Consider the following 17,239-nt stretch of genomic DNA (forward strand, 5'->3'; position numbering starts at 1 on the left):
CTTAAATCTGCATTACATCTTGCCCTCCTTCCCCTTCTTTGAAAGCAAAATCTTTTTTAAACTTTGTGGCATTTAATTCCAAATTCTCTATAGATAAAACAACTGACCCGCTCTCATTTCAATATGATTCTCTAACCTATTAAAAATACTTCCCACCCACTTTGAAAAACACCCTCAAAATTATGCATGTCCGGATTAAGTGTCCATACCTCCGTTTGTAGGTAATGCGAGTACACATTACTCGTCTTTTCATTAAAATATATTTTTGTGTATAAATTAAATATTGATGGATTATTAAACAAATATTTTATTAATAATATAAATAAAAATATAAAATTAATATCAATGGGATGCTTTCACGCTGTTCCTATCCCCCGCCTACCGAATATGTTATTTGAGAATTGTCCGAATCTTGATTACATATGAGTGTGCTATGTCCAAAAGATTCGCATGGATACTAACACTTGTAAAAGTATTGAAGTGGTCTCTAAACTCAGCTCTAACAACACAAATATTACGAAAAGCGGTATTGGCAACGTAGAAATTGCGCTTCTTTGTCTTGCTCTCCCTCATCACTTGGTAGGGTGGGTACTTGCTTACTGGTAACTGATCAAGCCATTCATAGTCCTAATCGAGGCCGAGATCCCGCACAAACACATCTAAATCAAACACAGGGGGGCTAGATTAACCGGATATAACCCCATACTTAAACCTTCCTCACGCTCACTATTCTATATATTTACCGTATTATATTTAGCACGTTCACTATTTATATTTCTAGCTATTTCCTTGGGATCTCCTCTCAAGACTAAGTGAGGGCCCCCTAGATATTTCCCCCATTATTAGGTTGAAAAAAGAAACCCATTATTAATATTGAATTAGGAAGCCCTAGTATTTCTCTTAGAAGCAATAGTAAAAAGATACTGAAATATTGTTCATATACTTAAGCTTTCATGAAAAAAGAACCTATTGGGCAATTCCCTCTTAAAGCCACCCCCCCTCTTAGAGGGAACAGTAAACCGCTTATTAACATTAAAATGAATTATTTGTAAGAGCAGCAAGATCCTAGTTATTCCCTCTTTTATTAGCCTGAAAGGATCGTCTTATTTTTAATTATTTCCCTGGGGTCTTACCTCGAAAATAATGACAGGGGCCCCTTTATTAACCCTGAAAAGAAGGTTTTACTTTTTAGGATAGGGAATTATAATTAAACCCCCCTTTCTCAGGGGTGGTGAACAAGATCCCCTGTAGCAAACTAAAAAGAATTTACAACAATTTTCTAGCCCTAATAAATATCAATAAATTTACACTTACATTAAGATCGAAAGCTTGCATGAGGGTCTTAAAGGGTCCAGCAGCTTCACTGTCAGGGATTTTGAGAGCCAAAAGGGTAGCATTCTCCTCTTTTATGTGGAGGGCAGAGGGACCTGCATCGTGACCACATAGGGTTGGGGAGTTTTGCCCTGAAGGTAAGGTGCACGCCCCATTCCTTGCCCGCTATCACACCCCCATTCCTTATATATCGATACTTGAAAACCAAAGTTTTTACGCTCCCGTGATGATCAAAGAAACATTTTTAAAGAAAAATAAAGACATTAACTTACCTAAGTTTTTTTCTATTCCACAATTACAGTTTTGGATTTTATTGTTACTGTAATAGAGCTATAAATGTTTTATACAACGTAGTTTAAAAATTTAAACGCACCCATTCCTTACCATTTTCAAATCATTGCCGTAATCCTCTTTATCATGTCATGCAAATAGTTGTTCAGAGAAAGGCTTTAAAAATATGCCATTATTCATCCATCCGTGAATTTCAGTGCTTATTTATTTAATGGGTGATAAAATAGGTTGGTTACGCATTTCAAAATACCTTTTCTGGATATACATTTATCAGTAGATTCGTTCCATTTTCCTAGCCCCCCTTTTCAAGATATCAAAAAGTAGCTGAAGTAGAATTTTATCAGAAATATGCTACAGAATCACTAAACCTCAGGGATACAACTAGGAAAGGAGGGAGATTCACTACTTTTTGACTTTTATTGTCAAAAAGGAACGCTTGTTTACTTTTTTAGTATAATGAAACAATATCATCCATTCCGTTCATTGATAAAATACATTTACGTATGCGTTAAGGGTGATATTTTTCAGAAGAGAGGAGCTAGTATATAGATATAGGTATATAGATAGATAATATATAGATAGATAGTGTATAGATAGATAGATAGAGGAACTAGTATTTTCAGACGAGAGGAGCTAGTAAATAGATTGTATTGTATCAGATTAACGACGCTTCTTGACTACTAAGGTCCCTGCGTCGGCCCTGCAGTGCATTCCTGCAGCGTGATTCGATCTCTGGGTCTCGTATTACCAAGCTAAGGTCAAACACACTGCGCCACTACAGGACAAAATCATTCTTATGACAACGGGAATTGAAACCCGGTACCCACTAATAACAAGCATGGCAGTTACCATTCCACTGTCACAAGGTAGTAAATAGATAGATTTATTTATTGTCCATTTCAAAAAACGGTACAAGACCATAAACGGATCTAATAAATAAACAAAATGGAACAAAGCTTAATTATTATAAAAATACACAAGGACACTTAAGGACGAATAACGATGGTAAGGCTACTAGACTTAATCGAATTTAAAAATTCCACCCGACGCCTAATGAGAGCTGCAGCAGGATCTGCTACACCAAGCTGACACGAAACCATAGAACTTTAATATGTTCTACGGTCTTTAATTTACGACCTTGTCCTTTAAAATGATGTATACACAAAGCAACCTAATCATCATCACTATGCTTGACAACACGGTCCCATGAATTCAACCCTTGTCTGCAAAACGCAAAAAACTCCTATTTTGTTAGTATTATATGCGAGGCCGATCTGTTTATACGCTTTGATGAGTATTTCGAAATTTTCTTTGATTCTAAAAAGGCAACAGCTCATGTTTAAAGTATCATCTGCATAATTCAACAGTGAAAGATTCATTCCCAGGAAAATAAAACTAATTTTGACTGAATTCAAAGACAGCTTTCATGGACTTTGTTTTTCAAGGACTCTATTATTACACAACCGCGGTGACGAAATAGCACTCTTTTGGATCCTTTTCCTCACTGGTCCGCAGAATAATTTGTCCACTTCTAGAAGGCACATTAACTCGGATAGGAAGTTTACTATACATATTAAGAAAAGGTAAAAAAAAACAACCAGCCCACGCCACATTTATGTGCTGCAAGTAGTAGCTGAGCATGTATTCCAGAGTCAAATGCCCTACAGATATCATGAATTGCCAGAAAACGCACTGATTTAACGCATCAGCTTCTATAAGTACATTAGCTAAAATATAATGGACGTGCTCGCATTTGATACTTTTTTAAGACCAAATTTGTTATCAGGAGTTCGACATTTACTTGAAATATCATCAATAACGGCCATTTCCAACAGTTTACACCGAACAGGTGAAACAGTTCTAGGATGATAAGAAACGCCATTTGCCGGGGTTTCCTCCGTTTTCAACACAGTGCCAACAATAATGCCAGTACAAAAGATATTAGTTACAAGACCAGTGTTAAAGTTAATCAGAAACAAAAGCTCAAGATGGCGCAAAAAAGTTACTTCCATATGTATTGTGCAAAACACAGATTCCATCAAGACCTCGCTATTGTTTTTTTTAGTTTACAGATGGCGAACGTTAGATTTTTGATGGTTATTACGTAACCAACATTACAGCCAGGCAACTTCAGATCGTTATTTAGTTCTTCGGTGAAATTTTTTCAAGCTCTTGATCAGGAGAAAAAAAAAGTCAAAAGTAGAAAGGGATAAATCCTCCGTGTCTGGGATTACGGCATTAGAAACACCAAATTTTTTCTTCGCCTAAGAAATCTCCACATTAGACTTGGGTACCTATTAGTTTACTTTAAAGATGGGGCTTTGGCAAACTCATGGCAAACTTATAACAAATAAGATAACTTTATTTACGACACTAAATCTCGGATGATCACACTCAATCCAAAGCCGATTCCTGTATTTTGCAATTGCACATGCATCACCAATTTCATCACCATTTTCACCGTGCATCACCATTTTCAGACCACTTCAGGGCTTCCATAAGAATTCTAATCCTCTGATTAGGCACAGCAGCTGTCTCTTTACACTTTAAAGCAGGTGAAATATTTTGTGCTATATATTCAGTCCTATTTGTCTTTCTTCTTGTGGAATCAATGCATTCTGCAGTACTAACTGGAAAGGTATTTTAGTCTTGGCAAGAATCCCGTCTAATACTGCAAGATAAGTATACTTATCAATTTTATTCCAGTCAGTCTTGATTATCCACTTCCTAGTACTAGGATATTGTCAGATAGTACACAAGTGACTTGAAAAGCATTCATAATTAGAAAATGGTCAAATGCAGAGACCTTTTTATTTCGACATTACATGGGCCACAGGCTAAGGGTGAAATTAGCATGAAATTAAGACTGGATATATAGCCTGTAGTTGGGTATGTAGGTCAAACCTAGGTCATTGGTAGCTACATTAAGACCATCGCAGGAGGCTAAGAGCATTTGTGCACCAGGACTATTCCTGTCAGAAAGATCAGAATTTGTATCACCGGCTGTAATACACTCAAGTTCTTGACAAAGACATCTACTCAACGAGCCTGACAAGTGCTAAATGCCTCACTAAATTGCTCTTCAGATATTTTACTTTCCTATCTGTTGCCATATACACTGAATAGACCACCTTTCTTTGTACCTTAAAAGCAACAAAAAATTACTCAGTTTTGTAAAGGGAGGGATTTACGGTGCTACTGATGAGTAGGGGAACACCACCAGAGTGGCTTTCTCTTCTTACAGAACTGGCTGGGACCACAAATGATTTTAGTCCATCATTTATTTCTAAAAGGTTAACAGCTTGATTGGAAAGGAAATGCTCCTGCACACAGACCGCACCGTTATAGCACCAGAGTCCTTCCAAAAGTGTCATTTGTCAATGACACTACCATTTAAGTTCCATGAGACTAAGCGCACAGTGTCAGCAGCCATTGCTTAGAAATTATAGTTTGAGCGGTGGAGCATATAAGACTGTAGCACGGATGCTCGGACGAGCCACAATTAGAACATTTTATGGTGTTTTGACATAGATTGTCGCGAGAGCTGTTGTGACTACCTCTAAATTTTGAACATTTTGGTGCATTTGTGCAGAATTTTACAGAGTTTCCATATAGCTGACAGTTGTAACATTGCATCGGAAGGAATTTATACTCCTTAATAGGAAGTCGTTCATAGACAAATATTGGTGGAGAGTAAATTGCTTCCTACAGATGACTTTTGCTGCCACATTTTAGTTTAAACGAGCGTATTAGAAATATGGATGGTTTTGTGAGCACTTCTTGAATCCAGAAAGAAGAATGTTATTTTAACAAAACCCGCACTGGTCTCATGGGAATTCAGAAAAAAAATGAAGGCTTCAGTATCAAAATATATGGAACAGAACACTAAAGTAAACCTCTCAGTACAACACCTAGGGTCACTACAATTAGATAATGACATGAAAAGTGAGGAAAAATATTTCTGTCCTACATCAGGGCTGCAAACCAGAGCTCTATGTCAACACATCCACATGGGCTTATTTATATTTCTCTACGTATAAGCGAGTTTTTTGTGCGATTAAGTTTGATACCTATCCTAAAGTAATTATTTTCAATCTGTCTGAATGCATTAGTTTAGCAGACAATGGGATCCACCCTCCAATATAATAGCAGCTGTCCAACAGAAAGTAGGCCTTTGCATTATTAGTGGTTTATACAGTCTATGACTATTTCACCAACTTGCTTGAAAGAGTTTTTAATGAATTTGCCGGGAAATAAAGTCATTCTGTCATTACGACAATTATGCAATGGTAGGAGAGGGATAGGGTTTTGTATTTTTTTTCTAATAAAGAGTTGTAGTAGGTCAAATGTGGTTGTTGGAGGGTAACTAAACAGAACACTTAAGTAAACCTCTCAGTATAACACCTATGGTCACTACAATTAAATAATGACATGAAAAGTGAGGAAAAATATTTCTTTCCTACATCAGGGCTGCAAACCAGAGCTCTATGTCAACACATCCACATGGGTTTGTTTATATTGCTCTATGTATAATCGAGTTTTTCTTGTACGATTAAGTTTGATACCTATCCTAAAGTAACTATTTTCAATCTATCTGAATGCATTAGTTTAGCAGACAATGGGATCCGCCCTCCAATATAATAGCAGCTGTCCAACAGAAAATAGGCCTCTACATTATTAATGGTTTATACAGCCTATTCCTATTTCACCAACTTGCTTGAAAGCGCTTTTAATGAATTTTCCGGGAAATAAGGTCATTCTATCATTACAACAATTATGCAATAGTAGGAGAGGGATAGGGTTTTGTATTTTTTTCTAATAAAGAGTTACAGTAGGTCAAATGTGGTTGTTGGAGGGTATAGAATGACAGACTCATCAGCATATTACCCGATGTCAAATCCTTTTTCAAATCCTATAGGAATGCATTTTAGAGTGGTGTGACAGTTTCAAGATCCTATGCAAGACTAATGAAATTTTCGTTCTAATAACTTTTTTTATAGCATACCAGGAATAATAAAATTACTCGGTCCCCCGTTAAAATAGTAGCAAATGATGCTTTTGTTTTTATGGAAATAATGGGCGTCCTTTATTCTGTAAGATCTACACTATAATGGATAGAAAATGGCGGAGAATTTATCAGCAAAAAATGGGTGATAAGCATGACTATATTGGGATGATGTAAAGATCACGCCTATACTCCTACACTTGACGGGCCCCTGAAGATTTTTAAAAGGAAATCATGATTCGATTGGCCCTGAAGATTTTCAATCTTAACAATCTTAGAAATTCTGGGGTAAAGAAGCCTTGAAGATTTTAAAAGAACAATCTTAGAAATCCTGGGGTAAGGAAGCTCTGAAGGCTTTTTAAAGAAGAATCTTAGAAACCCTGGGACAAAGAAGTCCTCTGAAGATTTTTTTCTTTTAAAGAAACTATTTGGTAAAACCCAAGAAAATTCTGAAGGTTTTTACCTGGGCCTCGCGGATTTTCAAAAAGAAACTATGACATAACATGCACCAGCATCTCTTAGAAAGCATTTCCTATAATGTAACAGACACCAGCATCTCTTAGAAAATTAATAAGACCTGCTTCTCGACGGAATCACCGTTCAACTTGCATTATTAAAGGAAGAAGGGAGCAGTTGGTATGGGTTTGCTCAAAAGCAGAGAGGCATCACTACTAAAGATTAGTTTGAACAATCAACAAAACTTGCTTTGGTTGAATCGATGACGATACTTTCAACCTTGAAAAAACTGACATAACATTTTCTCAAATCAACAAGGAACGAAAATGCCAAATACTTCAAATTACATAACAATTTGAAATTGAGTGTGAGAAAAAAATTTTTCCTGCTATTCTGCAAAAATTACTTTCTTAGGTGATTTTTTCTTTGCAACATAGCTTGATATTTAGTGTCTTTATAACTTATTTGTAGCGCTGTCTAACCTTGTTTCCTCTGTTCGTCAGAAATTCTGTTTTTGTTATGTTTTATATAAATTTACCTAAGGATTTTTTTTTTATTTTAGTTGCATCCTCAGTTGACCATAACCACTCGGGACCGTATCAGTAAGTTTTTACAAATATTTATCTGTTGTTCATTAACATCTTCTCAACCAAGGAATTTTCTTGAAAACGGGGGACGTACAAACCTTAGTTCTTTCAAAATTATGGTTAGATTATTGTTATATTTTATTATGGAAATACAATACGCATATCCTTTTCATGGTGTCAGTAGGAAATTCCTTTAATTAAGAGCGAACCACAGCATATAATAGACCAAAGATTGGAAACCAATTTGAAAAGAAAAAATTTCTAGTGAGGAGATTTTAACATTGCAAGGTGAGCCTGGAAAAGTAGCTATTATTTTGATTAATCTTAATGGTGACTGTTTGTTGAATAAGAAATTCAAGGAAATTTCGAAAAACCACTGATAACTCATTTAAAATGGCACAAGATCAGAATGAAAATCTTACAACTGGAATTACCATCGTTGGAAACTTGTGACTAGAGGTTTTTGTTCTCCGTCTCCATTTTATTAAACCCGAAAAAACAAACTTAGCACTAGAAGCACAACTAGTGAGGGCTGGAATTTCGTAGAGGGCTGTTTAAGGACTCATTCTAAAGCTGAGGCTCTTTATCTAACGGATATTATACATTTGTCTTGATAAAGCCCTTATTAAAATACCATAGGGCCCCAAGAATTGCCCTTTAGGGCCATTTCTGGAATGAAAAGGCTGGGAACCATACAATAGGAACTGTTGAGGAAAGAACAGAAAAACCCTGTGGAAAGAATTTCACAGGTAGGAATATAAGAGCTCGTTTGAAAGACATCGCTTAAATTTGCTTGTTTCGTTATGCTACCAAAAACGGCTTTTTGAGCTATTCTTGGAGTGTAAGAGAAAGGCTAAGAACCATCATAAGTGTGTATTAAAATCTCAATGGTTGAAAATCCTGAACCATCCTTTTATTGAACCTTCCCTCTCCTAGTTAAGAGTTGAAAATTCACCTACCTTAGCACCCACGAGGCTTCTTGGCCAAAAAAGGCCCCATGAGATGGAACAAGAAGTAAAGAATATGGCGACACAAATGTGAAAAAATAAAAAAATAGAGTTCACTGAAACCGGGTGGCACGACTGGGGCTCAGATATCTAACACAGTTAAATGGAAGTTTTGATGCTTAGTCAAAATATGTCCTTTTTCAATAGTTTCTCTAGCCTGTTACAGTTAAGCCCAAATCAATGAAGATGGCTGCAAAACATGGTCATATATATATAGTATTAAATAAAAATAACAAGTTTTTTTTAACTGAAAGTAAGGAGCGACATTAAAACTTAAAACGACCAGAAATTACTTCGTATATGAAAGAGGCTGCTTCCTCATCAACGCCCCGCTCTTTACGCTAAAGTTTGACTCTTTCTCTCAATTCTTCTTTTTAAAACAGTAAAAAACTTTAGCGTAAAGAGCGGGGCGTTGATGAGGAAGCAGCCTCTTTCATATACGAAGTAATTTCTGGTCGTTTTAAGTTTTAATGTCGCTCCTTACTTTCAGTTAAAAAAACTTGTTTTTTTTATTTAGTTTCTGAACGTTTTTGAATCAATGCATGTTTTGATTTTGGCTCTCCGCAGGGGAATAATTAAAACAAAATTTGCATTTTTTTTTTGGGGCTAAATGGCTTTCTCATAATTTTGATCGAATGATTTTGAGAAAAAAAGAGCGGGGGAGGAAGCCTAGTTGCCCTCCGATTTTTTGGTTAATTAAAAAGGCAACTAGAATTTTTAATTTTTTACGAATATTTTTATTAGTAAAAGATTTACGTAACTTATAAATTAGCTTACGTAAAGAACTTTTGTATTCTCATATTTTTATTACATATATGAGGGGGTTCGCCCCCTTGTCAGATCCTCGCTCTTTACACTAAAGCTTAAATTTTGTCCCAATTCATTAAGAATGACCCCAGAACCACAAAAGCCGTAGAATAAATAGTTGAAATTACTAAAAATACTTTAGCGTAAAGAGCGAGGTATTAGGAGGAGGTGAGCCCCTCAAATGGGTAATAATTTCTGTTTGTTTTAAGTTTTAATGCTGCTCCTTACCTCCAGCTGAAAGAACTTTTTCATATTTATTTTTTCATTGTTTTTTTTTTTTAAATAATGCTAGTAAATCCTGCGCTCCCTTCATGGAGATTTTCTTCCCCCATGACAAATTATCGATGGAAAGTTCCCCCAGCATATCCCCCTCTTCTCAATCCCTCCCCCAACCAAAAAAATCCTCCTGAAAACGCCTGTACACTTCCCAATAACCATTACTATATGTAAGCATTGGTCAAAGTTTGTAACTTGTTGCCCCTCCCACGGGGACTGTGGGGGAGTAAGTCGTCCCCAAAGACATAGTTATAAGGTTTTTCGACTACGCTGAATAAAATGGCTATCTCAGAATTTTGATCCGTTGACTTTGGTAAAATAATTAGCGTGGGAGGGAGCCTAGGTGCCCTCCAATTTTTTTGGTCACTTAAAAAGGGCACTAGAACTTTTCATTTAAGTTAGAATGAGCCCTCTTGCAACATTCTAGGACAACTGGGTCGATACGATCACCCCTGGGAAAAAAAACGAAAAAACAAATAAACACGCATCCGTGATCTGCCTTCTGGCAAAAAAATACAAAATTCCACATTTTTGTAGATAGGAGCTTGAAACTTCTACAGTAGGGTTCTCTGATACGCTGAATCTGATGGTGTGATTTATGTCAAGATTCTATGACTTCTAGGGGGCGTTTCCTCCTATTTTCTAAAATAACGTAAATTTTCTCAGGCTTGTAACTTTTGATGGGTAAGGCTAAACTTGATGAAACTTATATATTTAAAATCAGCATTAAAATGCGATTCTTTTGATGTAGGTATTGGTATCAAAATTCCATTTTTTAGAGTTTTAGTTACTATTGAGCCGGGTCGCTCCTTACTACAGTTCGTTACCACGAACTGTTTGATATATAAGGTATATATGGTATATATATGGTATATATGACCATATATGGTCATATAGAAAATTTGCTCTTAATATTACGTTTTCAGAATTCAGAAATCTCAAAGGTTTTGTTAATATAAAGCAAGTTTTCCCGCCTCAAAAATCATAAGCTAGGCATGGGATAGTGGGCGATTTTCAAATAACCACTCAATAAAACTCAAATAACTCAAGCTCAAACAAAGCATGCAAACCCAATCCAAAGGCATCAGCTCCTGGGGAAACCATAAGTATAAAAAAAAAAAAAAAAAAAATATTAATATTCTTCTCAAAGATATCAAACGGGTGGCTGTCCCATGCAGACTCTTGGAGAGTATTTGGAGCCTATCACAAGCTAGCAGAGGGCTGAAGTATTTGTTGAATGATGGAATAAGAGGAGCAAGGAGTAAGTTGTTGGGAGTGCAGAGATTATTAGTCGATTGATCAAAAATAAAAGACATACAGCAGAAAGGTGCCCATGCATCTGTAGAAATGTAAAAGAAGGACACGGCAGAAAACAAAGAGATTTCAATTCAATCAATGATTTAAATAAAGATCACTTAGTTTTCTAAATCTTTCATTTTGATCAGTTAAATAAGGTTCTTAAGTGAAAGATTTTCATAAGGCAGAATATCAAGGAACTGAACATAACTATCTAAATAGAGAGTTTGGCTCTTTATCATAGCTCTACTTTTTAAAACAATTAAAAAACTTTAGTCTAAAGAGCGAGGCGTTGAGGAGAGGACCATTTTCATATACGGAGTAATTTCTCTTCTTTTAAGTTTTAATGTCGCTCCTTACTTGCAGTTAAAAAAAACTTTTGTTTTTTATTTAATTTTCTATATTATGAAGATGATTTAACTTTACGATAAAGTGAACTCCACACTTTTTTATGAGCTTCAAAAATTGAAGTGTCGATTCACGTGAAAATGGCTTAAAGGTTTTAAAAGCCTCCCAATTACTATTTTCCTTCCTCCAGGTTTTAAGGAGTCCAGGAGCCTTTCAAGGCTCAATGTATTGAAAAAGGTCTGTTTTCAAAGAACCATAATATGAATAAAACGAAGGATACAAATCAGACTTCATTTGAAAAATACTCCACAAAATGCAGCGCCATCTGTTACTTAAGAAGAGCCAACTCCTGATCATTAAATGTTAAAGAAGAAGAACAACTCTTTGTCAATTTTGCCAAAAACTCATACCGGAAGAAAAAAATATGAAATCGGTCCTGGCATAACTCATTAGTATAAAATTTTACATCAGCTTCCAAGATGTAAAAATGCTACCAAGCAAAGAAACAATAGTGCCAATTGCCCCTAGTATGCGAAGATTAAACCGGTTTTTAATATAGCTTCCCTAATGAAAAAAAAAAACAAAAAAAAAAAAAAAAAAACAATTAGATCAAGTTCAAATAGACTCTTTAACGATAGATGTTATTCATTTTTATCCAAGCAGTAAATTGATTACGAAAAAAAATTGTTGGGATTTTCGAAAAGAAATTGAAAGCCTGATGAGTTTTCTTTTTTTATGTTCGGTGCTATCGTAAAGAGATCTGTAATGGGTAACTGGGCAAAGTTTTTGGAATTGGGGTTATTCATCCCAACCCCAGTCAGGCGTGCATTGATAGGTTGTCAATATATTTACCTATTTCACCTGAAAATGCTATATAAGGGAGACAATTAATTTACTATTCAAAACCTCTCCGCCACTTTCGGCCAAGAAACATCTACTTTTGTCTAAAGAGGTTCAAAATGCAGGTGAATTCAAGTTTTGAAATTTATAACTGAATTTCATACTATAAAAGCCTAAACTGGAGGTTTTGAGCCCCTCCCTTTTCTTAGAAACGAGATAAATCTTGTTTTTGCCGGGTTAGCTTGTAACTCTATATTTTTTTTTCCTTTTTTTTCGCCTAGTATCACAGGTTTGATGACTAATATAGTGACCGTTACCTTTATCCGAGTACCTTATATACATTTGTCTTTATCATAAATCCATTTTAAAAGGCCAAATCTTACCAAAAATGAGACTTTCAGGCTTAATTCTAAAATCGAAAGGTTGGTAAGAATACAAAGGGTATACTTGCAATATCCATCATCTATGGATACCTGAGGCTTAAGATCTCCCTCTAATTTACTCTACCTCCCAGCCCTGTTAGTAATAGAAAGCTAAAAACACTGTCCAAAAAATGCAAAATGAAAACAAATGTCATTCATATATTGTTATTTTCATTAAAATAACTGAGTTCTTAATGTGCAAATTCTTGAGGACACCGGTGACAATTAACATCACATTAAACATCACAATCGATATTGATTTTTTTAGTTTTATAACGTATGCTAAAAAAAATTCTGATGTTACGTTTATTTTTTATGTTAAAAAAAAAATAACAAGCAAAATTCAATACATAAAAGCAAAATTTTCCTGACGAAACTAAAGGGCGAAGTTGAAACTTCGAAGTTGAAAAAAAATCAAAAATGTCACTTTACAGAAAACACAAGTTATATCTGCAAACTAGCTCAAACAAAGTGTCACTTAAGATTTTTCAATATCCTTAGAATTATAAAAAACTAGTAGTTTACTAAAAACTGAGCTGGCTTGAATTTTTTTTAAACCATAATTTATATTGGAATCGTAATTTTATATCTACACTATTTAAAATCGTAGTCGATGAAAGACTTTTGAGAGACTTTAAAAATTGTCTTTTATGTTCTGCTGGCTTATTATAGATTTCTCAGCTCCGAAGAGAGTATCGGTCTTTATTAGACTCGGTTCTATCTCGCTTTCTAGAACTGTAATGAAGCAAAGGTTGAGACGACTAAGACACTTTTTGCGGATGAAGGGTGACAGATTGCCGTACAGCGCTCTTTTCAGCTATTAAATAAAAAAAAAAGAGTTTTTTCAACTTAAAGTAAGGGGCAACATTAAAACTTGAAACGAACAGAAATTATTACGTGTATGAAGGGGATTGCCTCCTCCTCAACACCTTGCTATTTGCGCTAAAGTTTTTAGTAATTTACAAAAGGCTTCCTATTGTCTAATTAATCATAGACATTTTAATTTATGATTAATTTATGATTAATTATGATTAATTTAATTAATCATATTAATCATTAGACATTAATGATGTCTAATTAATCGAACCTTGTGTCTCAGGAGTCTTTCTTAAAGCATTGGCACGAAATTCAAACATTAGCGTAAAGAGCGAAGTGTTGAGGAGGGGGAAACCCCCTTCATGCATGTAATAACTTCTGTTCGTTTTAAGTTTTGATGTTGCTCCTTAATTTCAGTTGAAAAATACTTGTTTTATTTATTTAATGTCTAATTGTTTTTAAGCAATGCCAGGAAATCTGGCCCGAATTCCACGAAGAAATTCCCTTTTTCAAGAAAATATACTCTATACAATTCAATCCCAGTGAAAATTAACCCCGGAAAATTACCCTTAACACCTCCACGCATAAAATTGAGACGGAAAAGAGAAAGCGAGACATTTAAAAAGAATTTTTTATAGAATTCTGGCATATTTCCCCAGTATATAATTTTCTCTGACAACTTCACCCCCTAAAAACTTCCCTCCCCATATAAAATTCCCCCGTGGAAAAATCAACAGCAAAAATTTTGCCCCCCCCCCCACGAGGAATGTATACATACTTCAAAATAACAAATACTGTGTGTATATAGACTCCTTCCCTGGGGCTGTGGGGGGGGGGGGGGCATGTTATGTGCAAAGGCATAGCTATTGGGCCTTTCATCTATGATGAGCAAAATAGTTATCTCAAAATTTTGATCGGACGACTTTGGGAAAAAGGGGCGGAGGAGGATTGAAGTTTGCCCTCTAATTTTCTTGGTCAATAAAAAGGCCAAATTTACTTTTAATTTCCGGAAAATGAGCCCTCTAACGATATTCTAGGACCATTGGGTCAATACTATCACCCCTGGGAAAAAAATAAACAAGCATCTGTGATCTTTCTTGGTCACTAAAAAGACCAAATTTACTTTTAATTTCCGGCAAATGAGCCCTCTTACGATATTCTAGGACCAATGGATCAATACGATCATCCTTGGGAAAAAAATAAAAATAAACAAGCATCTGTGATCTTTCTTCTGGCAAAATATACAAAATTCCTCGTTTTTTCCATATAGGAGCTTGAAACCACTACAGTAGTGTTTTTGATACGCTAAATCTGATGGTGTGATTTTCCTTAAGATTTTAAAACTTTAGGGGATGTTTTTCCCTTTTTTCGAAAATCAGGCAGATTGCCTCAGGCTCATAGCCTTTAATCGGTAAGATTAAACTTAATGAAACTTATATATGTAAAATCAGAATAATAAGCAAATTCTTTTCATGTGTCTAAATATACTTGTACTATGCGATGTCTACGGGATAATAATTTGTGTTCGTTTTAAGTATCTACTTAGCTTTCTATTTCCGTAAGAAAACTTTTTTGAAAAATAATTTTAATGCGAGTTCTGAACATCTTGCAATGAGATGGAGACTTATAATATTCCTGGGAAATATTATGACTACAAAATCGATGTGGTAAGACAGATCACATGTTTCGGATCAGTTATATCCTCAAGCGACACACTTGACGCCACAATCTCAGCCAGATCAGCCATGGCAAGCTCTGTGTTCGCACGACTCCTGGGAGCAGTCTTCCACAAACCGCAAATTAGCCGCCATACCAAAACCCGAATTTACAGCGCCACAGTCTCAAGCAACATGATGTACTAATCTGAGACATGGTCGATAACCCAGAAACAGCTAAGAAGGGTCGATGCTGTTCAAAATAGACACCTGTGTCGAGTCCAAGGCTTCAAATTGTATGACAAGATAAGCAATACTGAGATCCTGAAGACCTTCAAGCTGGCGAGCCTCTCTACCCAAGTAGAGGCCCGCTCTCTAAGGTGGTGCGGCCACCTACTGAGTACCCGCGCAAGGATCATCTCGGGCTTCGATCCCTCGGAAAATGGCTGGAAACACCCTCGAAGAAGGCCACGCACTAGATCGGCTGATGTAATAAAGCGACGCCTGCTCAATCACAACATCAACCCAAATGAGGCCCCTTCCTTAGCCCTGGACAGAGCTACTTGGAGAAGACTGACGGCGTTGTCAACCAGTTCCCTCCACGCTGGCAACCCTGCTGAGCAAGAGCGTTAAGTCAAGTCTTAAATCAACTCAAGATTTATAATAATAGCTATTACCTTATCCTTTTACTTGGGCTGCTAAAATTGACTTACTAAATATTTACTCACTAAGTTTGCTGCTAAAACTAACTAAATGCCCAGATTACTTGAACCCCATATTTTTTTAAGCTATATATTTTTTGCCAATTGTAATTTACAAGAAGAAAGGATTCAAAGCGTTTGTAAATAAAATAGTGGGTAGATCACATTACTTCTACGAACCGATACAATTTTTCTCGAAAGGATGGAGGATTTTGAATTTGAAGCGTCCACTCCTGTTTAAATTGTGATATCATGTCATACCACAATAAAATTATAATATCATCTTATAATTGTGATAAAACCGTGCTAAAATTGTAATACAGTTTTGTATTATAAAGTTCAAATATTCTGATTGTAAACCGGGTCTACATTTCACAGATGTGACAAGAATCTTGAAGAATCTATTACAAAACTTATTAAATTACGCCCAATGTAATTTTGTATATTTTTGGGGGTTTTTGATGGCCTACAACAAGATTAGGCTTCTGAATTTGCTTCACCTTGGTGAAGTAAATTGTGAATTTGCTTCAATTTGAATTTGCTTCACTTTGCTTTCACTTTTAGAACAAGATATTTGTTTTGCTTTGGTTTCACTTTTAGAACAAGATTAGGCGTCTGAATTTGCTTCACTTTGCTTTCACTTTCTGAACAAGATTAGGCGTCTAAATTTGCTTCACTCTGATGAAGCAAATGGTGAATTTGGTTCACTTTGAATTTGCTTCACTTTGCTTTCACTTTTAGAACAAGATTAGGCGTCTGAATTTGCTTAAGTTCGGTGCATTGCTTCACTTTTTGAATCAAACATTATCAATCAGTGTATGTTTACTAGTTTATTTACTATTAGCAAACATATTTACTCTGAATCAATCTTAAACTAAAATTAACTAAAAAAAAACTAGTTTTTTGACTGAAAGTAATGAGCGACATTAAAACTTAAAACAAAGAGAAATTACTCCGTGTATGAAAGAGGCTGTTCCTTTCTCAACGTCCCGCTCTCTACGCTAAAGTTTGACTCGTTCTCCCAATTCTACTTTATTTAACAGTAAAAAAATTTAGAGTAAAGAGCGGGGCGTTGAGAAGGGAACAGCCTCTTTCATACACAAAGTAATTTCTGTTCGTTTTAAGTTTTAATGTCGCTCCTTGCTTTCAGTTAAAAAACTAGTTTTTTTATTTAATTTCTGAACGTTTTTGAATTAATGCATGTTTGATTTTGACCCTCCGCACATAAATTATTAAAATGAAATTTGCATATTAATTCTTTTTTTGGCTAAATGGCTTTCTCTTAGTTTTGAGACGATTTTTGAGAAATAAGAGGTAGGGGAGGAGGCCTAGGTGCCCTCCAGTTTTTCGGTTACTTAAAAAGGCAACTAGAACTTTTAAATTTTAACGATCGTTTTTAT

General features: G+C 35.5%; 1 protein-coding gene across 1 annotated transcript in view; it reads left to right on the forward strand.

The window, feature by feature from the left end:
- LOC136042212 (sphingomyelin phosphodiesterase-like) overlaps positions 1 to 17,239 on the forward strand; it is a 121,559-nt gene that overhangs the window by 18,156 nt on the left and 86,164 nt on the right. The window contains exon 2 of the mRNA XM_065727148.1: positions 7,647 to 7,686. The gene's annotated coding sequence lies outside the window, so the exon portion shown is untranslated. The remainder of the gene's footprint in view (positions 1 to 7,646; positions 7,687 to 17,239) is intronic.

Source organism: Artemia franciscana, unplaced genomic scaffold (assembly GCF_032884065.1).
Source record: "Artemia franciscana unplaced genomic scaffold, ASM3288406v1 PGA_scaffold_75, whole genome shotgun sequence".
Taxonomy (NCBI): Eukaryota; Metazoa; Arthropoda; class Branchiopoda; order Anostraca; family Artemiidae; genus Artemia; species Artemia franciscana.